The sequence below is a fragment of the Vombatus ursinus genome, unplaced genomic scaffold (assembly GCF_900497805.2).
Source record: "Vombatus ursinus unplaced genomic scaffold, bare-nosed wombat genome assembly UNPS02014798.1, whole genome shotgun sequence".
Classification (NCBI taxonomy): Eukaryota; Metazoa; Chordata; class Mammalia; order Diprotodontia; family Vombatidae; genus Vombatus; species Vombatus ursinus.
In genome coordinates, this window is record NW_020954576.1 from 83,007,708 (window position 1) to 83,023,855 (window position 16,148).

The window sequence follows — 16,148 nt, forward strand, 5'->3', positions numbered from 1 at the left end:
TCCGAAGACCGGGAAGGGTAAGTATCCAAGCGATGGGCCAGGTGTAGAGACCCTGGGCACTAAATCACTAATAATAAGAGAAATACAAATCAAACAACTCTGAGATTTCTCTTCACACCCTGCAAATTAGCAAAGATGACAAAAGATGAGAATAATCAATATCGGAAGGGTTGTGGTAAAATAGACACACATTATTTGGGGAATTATGAATTAGTAGAATCATTTGGAAAGCAAATTGGACTTTGCAAATACAATGGATTAAAATGTCCATTCCCTTTGACCTAGGGATTTTACTCCTAATCTTATATCTCAAGGAGGATATTGTTTTAAAAAAATCGCCATATACACCAAAATATTTATAGTAGTACTCTTTGTTATGGCAAAAAATTGGAAACAAAGTAGATGCCCATCATTTGGAGAATGGTTATACAAACTATTAGACATGAATGCAATGGAATGTTGCCGTGTTGTAAGAAATGATTAATGTGATGAACAGAGAAGCATGGACAAAATGATGCAGAGTGAGGCAAACGGGCAAGAAAACAACATACACAATGACTACAATAATTCAAATGAAAAGAACAACCACAAAATTAATCAAAAGTTAATATTGCATAATTATGATGAACAAACAAGGCTCAAAGGAAGACATATGAGGTCCATAAATATTGTACGCTGCACATGTTTTCACATTTTTTCAATGTATTGATCAATTGTGCAAATTTTTTTCCCTTTTGTTTTTAAAAATACTATTTGTTATACAAGATGGCTCTCTGGGAGATAAGTGGGGAATGATATTGGGGAAAACTATGATGATGTTTTTTAAAAGGACATCAATAAAAATGGATTTTTTAAAAAAGAAGCTTATATTCTACTGTGTCTAGTGGTACAAGCAAATCTGGACATTTTTTCTTGGTCTTTCTAATAAGACTCAGATAGTAAAATCATTGCAGGGGGATTGGGGTGAGGGGAAAAGAGTTGCTTTTTATCTTTATTTTTAATTAAATTAGTTAAATTAAAAATAAATATTTTTATTTAATTTTTAAAAATTTTAGTTTCAAATTCTCTCTCTCCCTTCAGCCCCTCCCTCACCCCTTGAAAAGATATACAATATATCAGTTACACATGTGAAGTAATGCAAAACATTATTTCCATATTAGCCATTTTGCAAAAAAAAAAAAAGGCAAGAAAAACAAAGAAAGTGAAAAAAGTATGTTTCAATCTCCTCTTAGAGTTCATCAGTCCTCCCTTTGGAGGAGAATAGCATTTTTTATCATGGCTCCTTTGAAATTTTCTTGGTTCGTTGTCTTGATCAGAGTAGCTAAGTCTTTCACAGTTGATCATCCTTAAAAGTTGCTGTTGCTGTGTACGATGTTCTACTGGTTCTGTTCATTTCACTTTGCATCAGTTCATGTAAGTATTTCCAGGTTTTTTGAAACCATCCTGCTTGTCATTTCTTATAGCCCAATAGTAGTAGTTGTTGTTGTTTCAAACTTTTCATGACCCCATTTGGGGTTTTCTTGGAAAAGTTACTGGAGTGATTTGCCATTTCCTTCTCCAATTCTTTTAACAAATGAGGAAACTCAGGTTAAGTAGCTTTTCTGGAATCACACAGCTAAGTAAGTGCCTAAGGCCAGATTTGAACTTACAAAGATGAGTTTTCCTGACTCCAGGCCCAGCCCTCTATCCGCTGCAACACCTGGCTGCCCATAGCACAATAGTATTCCATCACAATCATATTTCACAACTTATTTAGTCATTTCCCAATTGATGGGTATCTCCTCAACTTCTTTGCCAGGATAAAAACAAGCTGCTATAAATATTTTAGTACAAATAAGTCCTTTCCCCTTTTCTTTGATCTCTTTGGGATACAGACCTAGTAAAAGGTCTGTGTAAAGTAAAAGGTCTGTGTAAAAAGGGCTATAAAACTGTGCATACTCTATGCACAGTATTATAGCCCTTTTTACATAGCTCCAGATTGTTCTTCCAAATAGTTGGGCCAGTTCACAACTCCACCAACAATGTATTAGTGTGTCAATTTTTCCACTTCCCTGCCAACATTTATCATTTGCCTTTTCTGTCATGTTAGCCAGTCTGATAGGAATGAGGTAGTACCTCAGAGTTGTTTTAATTTGCATTTCTCTAATCAGTAGTGATTTAGAGCACTTTTTCATTTGACCATTAATAGTTTTTATTTCTTCTTCTGAAAACTGCCTGTTCATATCCTTTGATCATTTATCAATTGGGAAATGGCTCTCATTATGTCTTACTTCTCTTCCAGGGAATAGACTGGGAAGGAACATAGTGGCTATCTGGTTCTCTGGAAGTAGCTGTGTCTTGCCTCTTCAGTGTCGTACTTGACTCCATACTCACACTCACCTCACACAGCCACCGCCCTAATACAGGTCCTCATCCGCCTGGACTGTTGGCAATAACCTGTTTGTTTGTCTCCCTGATTTAAATCTCCAGGCACTCCAGTCCATCGTCTTCTCAGCTACCAAAGTGATCTTCCTACAGCGCAAGTCTGACCTCGTCAGACCCTCCTAGTGAATAAACTCCAGTGGCTCCCTATTACCTCCCAGATCAAATATAAAATCTTCTGTTTGGCTTTTAACCTGACCCCTTTCTGTCTTTTTTAGTTTTTTACACTTTACTCCTCCCATCTTCATACTCTACGATCTAACAATATGAGCCTTCTTGTTCTTACTCACACAGAACACTTCACCTTTCAGTTCCATGTCTTTTCTTGAGCCATCCTCCATGCCTAGAATGTTCTCCCTCCTCCCCTCTACCTCTTGGCTTTATTGGCTTTCTTCATGAATCAGTTCAAATATCATGTTCTGTTAGAGGGCTATGCCCCCCCCCCAATCTAGTGTCTTCCCCTGAAGACAATCTCCTATTTACACTGAATATAGAAAGTTGTTCATATGCTGTCTTCTCTATTATAATGTGAGCTATTTGATGGCAAGGACTGTATTTGGCCTATCTCTGTATAGATAGCAATTAGCACAGTGCTTGACATATAGTAAATGCTTAATAATTGCTTGCTAACTGTGCAACCCTGGGCAAGTCACTGAAACTCTCAGGGCCCTAGGCAACTCTTTGGGAATACAAATTGCAGACTGGCTATTAATTGTGCAATGGTAGAGGGAAATTCCTTAGTGAGAGTTTCCTATTTCAATGAAATCACAGATCTAGATGAAAAAAAATTCCCACTATCTACGAAAATAGATTGTACATAGGAGCCATTCAGTAAATTTTAGATTAAATTAAATCTATCATGTCAAAATGTCATTGGATCCTAAAATTCATTGTCATTGGGGCTTTAGAGATTTAATACATTGTTGGTGGTGCTGTGGACTAGAGCAAACATTTTGGAGAGAAATGTGGCTGTAACAATGAGTCACAAAATTTATCAGACTTTTCAAGTCCATGATTCCATTGGTAGGACTTTATCTTAACATTTGAAAAATATCCTGTAAACGACATACATGTGCAGAACTGTCAATACTGTCTATATCTATAATTGCAAAAAATCAGGAACAAATATGCTTCCAAATTTGAGAATGGTTGAATAAATTATGGCATATTAATGTAATAGAATATTGTGGTGCTATAAAAAAGGACACATATAAACCATACAAGAAAATACAGAGGCCTATATGAAGTGATGCAAAGTGATATTAGTGGAACCAGAGTTATTGACATAGTGACAATGATAATTTTAGTTAAAATAGAAAAGCCAGAAGGAAGGAAATAAGCATTTATTAAGTATCTACTATATGTCAGGCAATATTATTTCATATTATCCTCAATGCAACTCTAGAAAATAGTTGATATTACTATGTTCATTTCATAGTTGAGGCACCTAAGGCACATAAAACTTAAGTGATTTGCCCAGGGTCATAGCTAGTATGTATCTGAGACAGGATTTGAACTTAGCTCTTCCTGACTCCAGATCCAGCCAGGACTTTGCTACTGCACCACCTAACTGCCTCTTCAATGCAACTTCTGACAGAAATTGAAGGGGGCATAAAACCAAAGATCTTTTGCTTGTTTATAGTTCATTCATTTAATTCTATCCTGTTTAGTGCTAACAATTTTATGAAAATTTTATTCCTTAGTTTATGTGTTTATTTTATTATTTGTTCTTCTTGATGGTTATTAAGTTTATAATAATTTTAATTGCCCCTGTTGTCCAATTTTGTAACTATTCTTTACAGCTATGTGTCTTCTGCAGATTTGACATACCTGCCATGAATATTCTTCTAGGAGGCTGAGGAAGCTATTTTAACCTCAAGTATCTAGAGGAAGAAAATGCCTGACCCAACATGAGAAAAAGGTATGTATGAAAAAACCAAGGTTTACTTAATAGAGGGCTGGGTCGGAGTCAGGAAGATCTGAGTTCAAATCTGACCTCAGACACTTACTAGCCTGGGCAAGTCACTTAACCCTGTTTGCCTCAGTTTCCTCATCTGTAAAATGAGCTGGAGAAGGAAATGGCAAACCACTCCGGTATATTTGCTAAGAAAACCCCAAACGGGGTCACGAGGGATCGGATATGAAAAATGATGGAACAACAACAACAAAGGATATAGTGGTTAAACACATGGTCAATATCTATTACAAAAGACCAGACAGCCTAATAGTTGTGGTTAGCCAATGGCCTTCTTTTGTTGTTCCCCAATAACGAGGCTGCTCTAGATCTTACAGTAGCCAGTGCAAGTGAGTTCTGGGGTTCCCAAGATTTCTCCGAAGATAATAGCACTTGGTCTATGTGACTAGAGGCATGTCTGTTTTACCTTTTACAACCTTGTTCTTCTGGCTAGTTTCTCCCCTCCTCTATTTCACAACCTTGTTATTCTTGCACCCCCCTAGTTAAATTCTCACTTTGCCAAGTGTCCTCAGATTATGTATTTTAGTAGCATACTTAGTAGGATAGCTGCAGGATCTGGCTAAAGCCTCAGTCCAAGTCACTGATAGAAATGTTGAACGGAACAGGACCGAGGACAATCAATCAATTAACAAACACTGCTTAAACACTTACTATGTGCCAGGCACTGTGCTAAGTCTTGGGGATGAAAAGAAAGGCAAAAACAGCCCTTGCTGTCAAGGAGCTCACAGTCTAGTGGGGGAGACAACATGCAAATATAGAGATAAATACAAGTCACATTGTAGAGTAGGTGGAAGGTAATCTTAGATGGGAAGACTTCCCTCCAGTTTGATGTGTGTTTATTAATCACTACTCTTTGGGTACAGTCATTTTCCCCCAAGCCTGTCCCTAACTTTTTGGACTTCAAAACCATTCCTCTGGAGGCAGGTTTTTCCCCATCTGCTCCCACTTTCCTGCCCCCTTTTGTGTGTTGTCTTCCCCTCCCCACCATTAGAATCTAAGCTCCTTGAGGTCATGGATTGTCTTTCTTTTTGCTTGTGTTTGTATATGCTTAGCATGGTGCCTGACATATAGTAAATACTTAATAAATGCTTGTTTCCTTCCTTTCCCCCTTTCTTCTTTCCTCCCTTCCTTCCTTCCTCCTTTTTCCCCTTATTTCCTTGCTTCTTCCCTCCCCCCCTCCATTCCTCCCTTCCTTTCTTCCTCCCTCCCCCTCTTCCTTTCCTCCTTTCCTATTGTCCTTCCTATGTTCCTCCCTTCCTCCTTTCCTTCCTTTTCCTTCCTCCTTCCTTCTCTTTATTCCTTCCTTTTCCTTCCTCTTTCCTTCTCTTCATTCCCTCCCTCCCTCCTTCCTTCCTTCTTTCCTTCCTCTCTTCCACTAATTCCAAGCCAATCTAATTCTATGCATTATCATTTAGCCCTAACCCATATCTCACCATTTTATCCACAAGGATCACATAAGAGCCTTTGTCAAATACCTTTATAAAATCTAGCTACAGCATTTGCTGTGTCTATAGCATTCCCCTCTTCAAACAGATTGGTAAACCTCTCAAAAAAAATAAAATTATTTAAGGTTGTCTATGACCTGCTCCTGATGAATCCATGCAGACTCCTAGCAATTGCTGCTTTCTTTTCTAAATGCTTACAAATCATCTTTCTAATAATACATTCTTGAATTTTCCAGGAATTGAAATTATTTGCTAGTCTACAGTTTGAAGAATATACCCTATTCCCTTCACTGAAAATCTGAAAGTTTTCCCATCTCCTATCCTCTGTGATTTTTTTCTTTAAAAAACTGTTGGTGCCTTATTTTTATACCACAAGCACTTCCACTTTACCTCTCACCACCCCTTTGGAAACCTCTCAACTGACACATAGAATTTGTTGGCATATGCAACATTAGGCATCAATGTATTTCACCATCTGTCTTCTCCACCATAATTTTTCTAAGATCACCAAAAATGCCTCAGACTACCAAAATCGTAGTACAGTAGAAAGAGCGCTGCTTCTGGAATCAGTTTCCTCAACTGTAAAATGGGGAAAGGGGTTGGATTCAATGGCCTCTGGGGTCCCTTCCACCTCTAGGTCTGTGATCCTCAAATGATAAAACAGACAGTCAAGACAACATTACAAACAACTACATATAAACAAGCTAGAAATAGAATAAATTGAAAATAATCATCAGAGGGAAGACATTAGAATTAAGAGAGACTGGAGAAAGTTTCCTGTCAAAGGCAGTATTTTATCTGGAATTTGAAGGAAGCCAGGAGGTGGAGATGGGAGGGTGAGCATTCGCCAGTGACAGCCAATGAAAATGCCCTTCTTTCAATATGGGAGTTTCTTGTTTGAAGAACAGCAAGGACACCAGTGTCATGGAGTATAAGGTATAAGAAGACTGGAAAGGTAGGGATGGGGGCAGGTTATGAAGAGTGTTGAATGGTAAAAGAGGATTTTCTTTTTGATCCTGGAGATGATAGGGAGCTACTGGAGTTTCTTGAGTAGTAATATGACATGGTCAGAACTGTGCATTGGGAAGACCACTTTGACAGCAGAGTGGAGGGTTGACTAGAATGGGGAGAGATCTGAGGCAGGAAGACCCACCAGATGGCTTTTGCAATAGTCCAGGCATGAGGTGATGAAGGCCTGCAACTAGGGTGGGGGCAATGTCAGAGGAGAGAAGGGGGCATATATAAGAGATGTTTCAAAAGCAAAATCTTTGGCAACAAATTAGATGTGAGAGATGAGAGAGAGTGAGGGGCTGAGGATGACACCTAGGTTGGAAACCTGGGTGACTGGAAGGGTGACTGAGAAGACAGTGGTATCCTCAATAATAGGAAAGTTAGGAAGAGGGAAAAGTTTTAGGGGAAAGATATTAAGTTCAGCTTTGGACATGTTGAGTTTAAGAAGTCCATGGGACACACAGTTTAAGATATTCAATAGGCAGTTGGAGATGCCAGACTAGATAGAGGTCAGCATAGAGATTAAGGCTGGATAAGTGGATCTGAAAATCATTAGCACAGAGATGATCATTGAATCCATGGGAGCTGATGAGATCATCAAGCAAAATAGTCAGCCAATAAACATTAAGTATCTAGCTATGTGCTAGGTACTATACTAATTACTGGGGATGCAGAGGAAGGTCCCTAACCTCAAGGAGCTCACAGTCTAATGGAAGAGATAATACACAAACAACTATGCACAAACAAGATATAGACAGGATAACTTGGAAATAATTAGCAGAGAGAAGGCACTAGAATTAAGAGGGATGGGGAAAAACTTCTTGTAATAATGAGGATTTAGCTGGAACTTGAAGGAAAAGGAAGCTAAGAGGTGCAGATGAGGAGGGAGAACATTCCTGGGATGGGAGAGAGCAAGTGAAAATGCTCAGGGCTCATAGTTAACATGCATGATCTGGCTGGAGAGCCAGCAAAAGAGACTAAGAAGGAACAGTTGGATGGGTAGGGGAAGAATCAAGATGGAGCAGTGCCCCAAAAACTCAGAAAGAAGAGAATATCAGGAAGAGGTTGATTCATAGTTAAGACTGCAAAGAAGTCAAGAAGGATGAGGACTGAGAAAAAGTCATTAGATTTGGCAACTAAGAGATCATTGAGGGGGCAGCTAGATGAGGCACAGTGGAAAAAGCACTGGCCCTGGAATCAGGAGGACTTGAGTTCAAATCTGACCTCAGACACTTATTAGCTGTGTGAACCTGGGCAAGTCACTTAACCCTAACTGCCAGAAGGAAGAGGAGGAGGAAGAGGAGGAGAAATCATTGATAATGTTGGAAAGAGCAGTTTCAGTTGAATGATAAAATCAGAAACCATACTATAGAAAGTTAAGAAGAGAGTAATAGGAAAAAAGAGGAAGCATTGATTGTTTAGATGGCTGTCAAAAGGAATTTAGCCACAAAAGGGAGGAGAGATAGGCATTGGAGATGGACAGGTCAAGTGAAGGTGGGTTTTTTTTCTTTTAATTTTTAATTAATTAATTTATTTTTAGTTCTCAACATTCACTTACGTAAGTTTTTGAGTGTTAAATTTTCTCTGCCTCCCTCCCCTCCCCCCTTTCCCATGATGGCATGCAATCTGATATAGGCTCTACATATACATTCTTATTAAACATATTTTCACATTAGTCGTGGTGTAAAGAAGAATTAGAATGAATAGGAGAAACCATGAGAAAGAAGAAACAAAACAAACAAACAAAAAAAGCTAATAGTGTTCTTCCATCTGCATTCAGACTCCATAGCTCTTTCTTTGGATGTGGACAGTATTTTCCATCGTGAGTCTTTTGGAGTTGTCTTAGATCCTTGAATTGCTGAGAAGAGTTAAGTCTATCAAAATTAGTCATTGCACAATGTGGCTATTGCTGTGTACGATGCTCTCCTGGTTCTGCTCACTTCACTCCTTCCAGATTTTTCTGAAGTCCACCTGATCATCATTTCTTATAGCAATGTATTCCATTACATTCATATACCACAACTTGTTTAGCCATTCCCCAATTGATGGGCAACCCCTCAATTTCCAATTCTTGGCCACCACAAAAACAGCTGCTATAAATAGTCTTGTACATGTGGGTCTTTTTCTCATTTTTATAATCTCTTGGGGATACAACCCTGGAAGTGGTATTGCTAGGTCAAAGGGTATGCACATTTTCATAGCTCTTTGGGCATAGTTGCAAATTGCTCTCCAGAATAATTGGATTGGTTCACAACTCCACCAACAATGCATTAGTGTTCAATTTTCCCACATCTTCTCCAGCATTTATCATTTTCCTATTTTGTCTCTGATAGGTGTGATGTGGTAACTAAGAGTTGTTTTGATTTGCATTTCTCTAATCAATAGTGATTTAAAGCATTTTTTCATATGATTATAGATAGCTTTGATTTCTTCATCTGAAAACTACCTATTCATATCCTTTGACCATTTATCAATTGGGGAATGCAAGTGAAGGTTTTTTGAGGAGTGGAGAGAGACATGGGAATGTTTGTAGACAGAAGACAAATAACAATAGACAGAGATTGAAGATGAGTAAGAGAGTAGGGATCATAGAGCAATCTTCTGGAGAAGATGGGATCCACTGGTACATTTAGAGGGGTTTCCCTTGGCAAGGAGAAGGGCCACCTCTTTATATGAGATAGAATATAAGAGGAGATAGTGATAGAAGTCATCAGAGTGATGTGAGAAGAGGAGGGGAAAAGAGAGCTTTTAGTGAATAGCCTTAATTTTTTTTTCAGCGAAATATGATGCAAGGCTCTCAACTAAGAGGATGTAGAGAGGGGGAGCTAAGAGATGTTTGAAGAGGGATGAAAAGGTTGGGGAAAACTATCGTTGTAAATGGATCAGTACGTCAATTTTCAGGAGGTATAAAAGGATAGTCTTGCCCTAGTGACAACTCAGTTGAGATTATGTAACAAAGTTTATAGTGGACCCAACCAGCACAGTTTTGTGATATTCTCCAGATTCATTCAGCAGCATTGGGAGTGGGGATGACGGCAGTGGATGGTGGGAGTAACCTGAAGCTAAAGCTTGGCGGAGCAGGATCAGATGATCTTCATAACCTAGCCCCTTCCTATCTTTCTAGTCTTCTTACACCTTATTCCCAGCCACATACTCTTCACTCCAGTGACACTGGCCTGGATGTTCCATGAACTAGACCCTGCATGTCTCAGCTCTGAGCATTTTCTCTGATGGTTCCCCTTTCCTGGAATACTCTCCTTTCTCAACTCTGGCTACTGACCTCCCTAGCTCCCTTTAAATCCCAACTAAAATCTCATCTTTTACTGGAAGTCTTCCCTGACTCCCCTTAATTCTAGTGCCTTCCCTTCTTAAATTATTTCCTATACATACTATTTATCCTGTATATAGTTTGCTTTGTTTATATTTGTTTGCATGTTGTCTCCCCCATTAGATTGTGAATTCCTTGAGGGTAGGATGTCTTTTACCTCTTTTTGGAACTGTCTTTTTACCTCCCTAGACCTTAGCACGATGCCTGGAACATAGTAGGCACCTAATAAATATTGATAATTTCGTTCATTGATAAGGGGACAAGAGATTCAAGACAATATTAGACAATATTGAACTTTCACCTCTTTTTGGTTTGGCCTGGTCTCAACTCTAGTCCACTCCTCTGATATATGTTTTCTCTCTCCTGTGTCTCAGGTTCAAGTTAATTTGCTCAGTTGTTTCAGTTGCCTCTTTGTGGCCCCATTTTGGGTTTTCTTGGCAAAGGAACTAGAGTAACTTGCCATTTCTTCTCCAGCTCATTTTACAGATGAGGAAACTGAGGCAAACAGGGTTGAATAACTTGCCCAGGATCACACAGTTAGTAAGTGTTCGAGGTCAAGTTTGAATTCAGGAAGATGAGTCTTCCTGAATCCAGGTCTGGCACTCTATCCATTGCACCACCTTAGCTGCCCTTTCAAGTTAATACTCTAAAGCTTGAAAGGAAGTCCCTCCCTCAAGGCTATAGGAACACCCATACAAATGGAGTTCCTGGAACAAAGCTCTTCTCAGATTATCTATTAACATGTGACTTCTCAGAATATCTGATGACAGTGCCTGTGATCTAATTTAGGTACAACAATAGCATCCAAACTGTCTGATCCCAGATCTCAAGAACTCAGGGCTACATATACATAGGACCATAGATTTTAGAACTGGAAGGGACATTAGAGCCCATCTAGCCCTTCAATTTAGAAGTAAAGGCAATAAAAGTTCAGGGCAGTTAAGTGTCTAGCCCAAGGTCACACAAGTGGTGATTCAAATCCACATCTCATAATTCTAAATCCAGCCCTTCTTTGTCATAGTGAAGAGGTCTAGAGGTTTGGGGGTGCTTGGAACCCCAAGATCGCGATGCGGGCCCTGCCTGAATGAATTCAACTCAAATCTTCTTCCAGACAGAGAAAAAGTTTATTAGAGATAAATCATATAGGCTAGACTCTCAAGGAATCTGAACATTAGTAATGCCCATAGGGACGAGCAGGCATGAGAGTCTCAGCCTTTTGGGCATGAGAAAGTCTCAGTGTTTGAATGGGGGCCAGGGTGGATCTTATATACACTAAAGTACCTTTGGGTGGCCAGAGGAAGGGGGAGGTGGTTGGGAAAAGGGTCTAGGTGAGAATTCTGTTTGGAAAGTCTGAGAGACTGAATAAACAATGGGAATAGATAATGACGGGAAATGGAAGGAGGAAGTTTGAAAGGCATCTGAATAATATCAAAAGGTAAGGCCAGGTCTTTCAAAGGGAAATATGGGGAGTCAATAAGGAACCTAAAAATTTAAAGGTGTTCTGGGACCCATAGATAAACAGGAGCCAGATTCTTTTTAGGGCTAGGGAGGAAGGAGCATCTGAATAAGATCAAAAGGTAAGGCTAAGGCTTTTAAAGGGAGATATGGAGCTGGGGCCTGTAAAGCCAGATTCCCTTTGGGGCAAGGTGCTAAGATCTAAGCTTGGGCTTGGACCCCATCAATATTATCTCTCCAGTAAAACACTCATTTTATAGATGAGGAAACTGAAGTTAAATGACTTGTCCAAGGCCAAATAGATAGTATTAAGTATCAGATCCAGGAGATAAAATATGTAAATCATTTATTTTGCAAACCTTAAATACTCTATGTAAGTGCTATCATGTAAATGTTATAGCACTGATTTGGAACTATGCCCAAAGGGCTATAAAATTGTGCATATCCTTTGACCCAGCAATAGCACTTCTAGGGCTGTATTCCCAAGAGATCATAAAAATGAGAAAAAGACCCACATGTACAAAAATATTTATAGCAGCTCTTTTTGTGGTGGCAAAGAATTGGAAATTGAGAGGATGCCCATCAATTGGGGAATGGCTGAACAAGTTGTGATATATGAATGTAATGGAATGCTATTGTGCTATAAGAAATGATGAGCAGGCAGACTTCAGAAAAACCTGGAAAGACTTGAATGAACTGATGCTGAGTGAAGTAAGCAGAACCAGGAGAACATTGTACACAGCAACAGTAACACTGTGTAATGACCAAATTTGATAGACTTAACTCTTCTCAGCAATTCAAGGATCTAAGACAATTCCAAAAGACTCATGATGGAAAATGCTATCCGCATCCAGAGAAAGAACTATAGAGTCTGTATATAGTTCAAAGCATACTATTTTCTCTCTCTCTCTTTTCTTTGTTTGTTTCTTTCTTATGGCTTTTCCCTTTGGTTCTAATTCTTTACAGCATGACTAATGTGAAAATATGTTTAATAAGAATGTATATGTAGAGCCTATATCAGATTGCATGCTCTCTTGGAGAGGGAGGAAGGGAAGGAGGGGAAAAAAATTTAAAACTCAAAATCTTACAAAAGTGAATGTTGAAAACTAAAAATAAATAAATATATTTTAAATATATGTTACAACTCTATGTAAATGTCATCATCATCATCATCATTAAAATTGAGGTGCCCTGATTCCAATCCTAGTACCATATTTATGGTACCACATTGCTCTCCTCTTTTCCAATAAGGTATAAGACATTGTCTCCAAGTGACAAACATTAATCTCTTCCTCTTGGTTAACTGTACCTGTGGAGAGCCTAAATGCTCAAGCCATAAAGTTATCATTGTCAACATCTCAGTAACTTATCCTAATTATAGGTAACGTACCTAGGAGAAAAATTCTTTTTAATTTAATTTTTTAAAATTAAAATCAAAAATTTTGTTTAATGAACTTTCATTCATTTATTCAACAAATAAGTCAATCAGGAATCTGATACAATTACAAATTCAGAAGTTGAATGGTTGGACCCAAAGAGAGTCATTAATGGTCCAGTACAGGGATGGGGAACCTGTGGCCTCAAGGCCACATGTGGCCTTCTAGGTCCTCAAATGTGGCCTTTTGACTGAGTCCAAGTTTCACAAAACAAATCCTTTTATTAAGGGGATTTATTCTGCTCCTGGTCCAGTATTAGCTTGACAGAAGATCTCCAGTGGAGTGCCCCAGGAATCCATCCTGGGCTCCATTTATGACATGTTTATCAATTTTGAAGATGACATAGAAGATGGAATGGATGTTACTGTACTGGATGACAGAATCAGGATCCAAAAAGATTTTGAGAGATCAAATCTCAAGAGATTTTTTGTTTGTTTGTTTGTTTTTAACAGACCTGTGATTTCATCATTGAAAGGAACTACCAGCCAGGAGCTTCCTCCATCAAATAACATCAACCCCCTCTCCGCACCTTATAGTCTTAGAGAGCTGATTGAAGTAGAAAATTAATTGAGGTTAAATGAGTTGCCCAAGGTCACACAGCCAGGATGAGGCAGGAATTGGATGCCAGTCTTCTGAGGCTGGTTATCTACCCACTACGACATGCTGTGCCCTGATCTTTACCCAGGAAGAACCCCTGGTCCCCTCCAGCTGCCTCTTAATAAAGTTAATAGTGATAAAGGTAAAGTCTTACACTCGGGTTCAAAAAATTGGCTCCACAACTATAGTATGGGAGAAACGTGGGTAGATAGTATTTTTTTTTTTCTGAAAAACACCTGGAGAATAGGTTCTCAGATTCTGTATCTATCTCTCTGTATTCAAGTACAATGGCCTTTGATGACAAATCATTAATTAGATTACAAACAAAGCTTTGTTCCTTATGTAAAAAAAAAAAGAAAAAGAAAAATACCTGGAGGTTTAAATATGCTACAGATTCCTGAGTCAACAGTGAAATATGGCAACTAAAAAAAGGAATGCCATCTTGGATTGTCATAAGAGAGGCACTGGTTCTGGGAATGAGGATCTGATAGTTCCAATGGACTCTACTCTGATCAGACAATATCTTGCGAATTGTGTTCAGTTCCAAGTACTACATTTTAGGAAAGCATTGATAAGCTTGAAAGAGTCCCAAGGAGGGTGACAAGGATGGTGAAGGGCCTTGAGTTAATGCCATATGAGGACTGATTGCAGGGACTGGATCTGTCCAGCGTGGAAGAGACAAGACTTTGAGGGAAACAGGATAGCTGTCTTCAAGTTGTTGAAGGATTATAACCCAAAAGGACAATTTTGAGGGCACAGCCAAGACAGTGGATTAGGGGCAGCTGCCTCTCCCAATATTACCCCTCAAACAACTTTAAAATAACATCTCAAATAAAATTTTGGAGTGGCAGAGCCAACAAAAAGTTAGGGGTGAGGTATTTTTTCTGACCTAAGAAAACTTAGGAGGGAGGCAGGAGTGGTCTGTAATATCAAAGTGAGGTCTGGTGGAAGTTTGTCTGGAGCCCACACACTTGGAGGTGCCAACTGCAGCTGCTTCAGGGGCTCTCAGTGCAGAGACAGGGATCCACCAATCAGTTCCTGAAAGAGATCCCAGGAATAGTAGAGCCAAATTCCAGAGCTTCAAGGTCAAAAGCAGCCAGAAAGAAACAATTCAAATATCAGGGAGACACTGTCAGGATCACACAAGATTTAGTGGCTTCCAAGTTAAAGGATCAAAGGGCTTAGAATATGATCTTCCAGAAAGCAAAGGAGCTAGGATTAAAACCAAGAATCACCTACCCAGCAAAACTGAATGTAATCCTTCAGAGAAAAAAATAGATATTTCATGAAATAGAGAACTTTCAAGCATTTCTGATGAAAAGACCAGAGCTGAATAGAAAACTTGACATTCAGATAGAAGACTCCAGAAAAGCATAAAAAGATAAACATGAAAAAGTAATCATAAGGGACTCAATAAAGTTAAACTGTTCACATTCCTATATGGGAAGGTAATGCATGTAGCTCCTCAAAACTTTATTAGGATGATTAAAAGGAGCTTACTGAGACAGAAGGCATAGGTATAAGTCAATTATATTGTAATGATTTCTAAAAAAATGAAGGGGAGAGAAAGAGATGCACTGGGAGAAAAGGGGAAGGAGAGGTAAAATGGGGAAATTTTTCCTTGGATAAAAGAAGCATACAAGGAACAGCTTTTACAGTGGACGGGGAAATGGGGGGAAGGTGGCAGGCAATGCTTGAACCTCGCTCTCATCAGAATTGGTTCAAAGAAGGAAGAATATATATACACACTCAATTGTGTATAAGAAATGTAACTTATCCAATAGGGAAATGGGAGAGGAAGGGGATAAGAAAATGTGGGGAGAGGGAGGATGATAAAAGGGAGAACAGATTAAGGAAGGCACTGGTTAGAAGCAAAATAGACTTTTGAAGAGGGATACAACAGAGAGAGACAGAGACAGAGAGAGAGAGACAGAGACAGAGGAAGAAACAAAAGATAATGGCATGGAGGGAAATACACAGTTAGTAATCATAACTGTGAGTGTGAATGGGATAAGCTAACCTGGGATGGGGAACCTGCAGCCTTGTGGACCTTTTGACTGAGTCTAAGTTTTACAGAACAAAACTTTTTATTAAGGGTATTTGTTCTGTGGAGTTTAGATTCAGCCAAAGGGCCCACTTGAGGACCTTGAGGGCCACATGTGGCCTCCAGGCTGCAGATTCCCCATCCCTGAGGTAACCCATAAAATGAAGCAGATGGCAGAATGGATTAGAAACCAAAATCCAACAACATGTTGTTTACAAGAGACAACTTGAAACAGAAAGACACATGCAGAGTTCAATAAATGAAAGGTTAGAACAGAATCTGATGTGCATCAACTGAAGTTAAAAAGCTATGGGTAGCAATCATGATCTCAGACAAAGCAAAATGGAAAATAGACCTAATTAAAAGAGGTAATGGGGGGGGAGTTCATTTTGCTAAAAGGTACCATAGACAATGAAGTAATATCAAAAATTTTTAC

General features: G+C 39.0%; 1 long non-coding RNA gene across 1 annotated transcript; it reads left to right on the top strand.

Annotated features, from left to right (window-relative positions):
- Window positions 1-13,809, top strand: LOC114049536. The gene is made up of 4 exons (XR_003569874.1): window positions 1-17; window positions 2,282-2,405; window positions 4,241-4,342; window positions 13,524-13,809. It is a non-coding gene; the product is annotated as an uncharacterized LOC114049536 (long non-coding RNA).
- The last annotated feature ends 2,339 nt before the right edge of the window (window positions 13,810-16,148 follow it).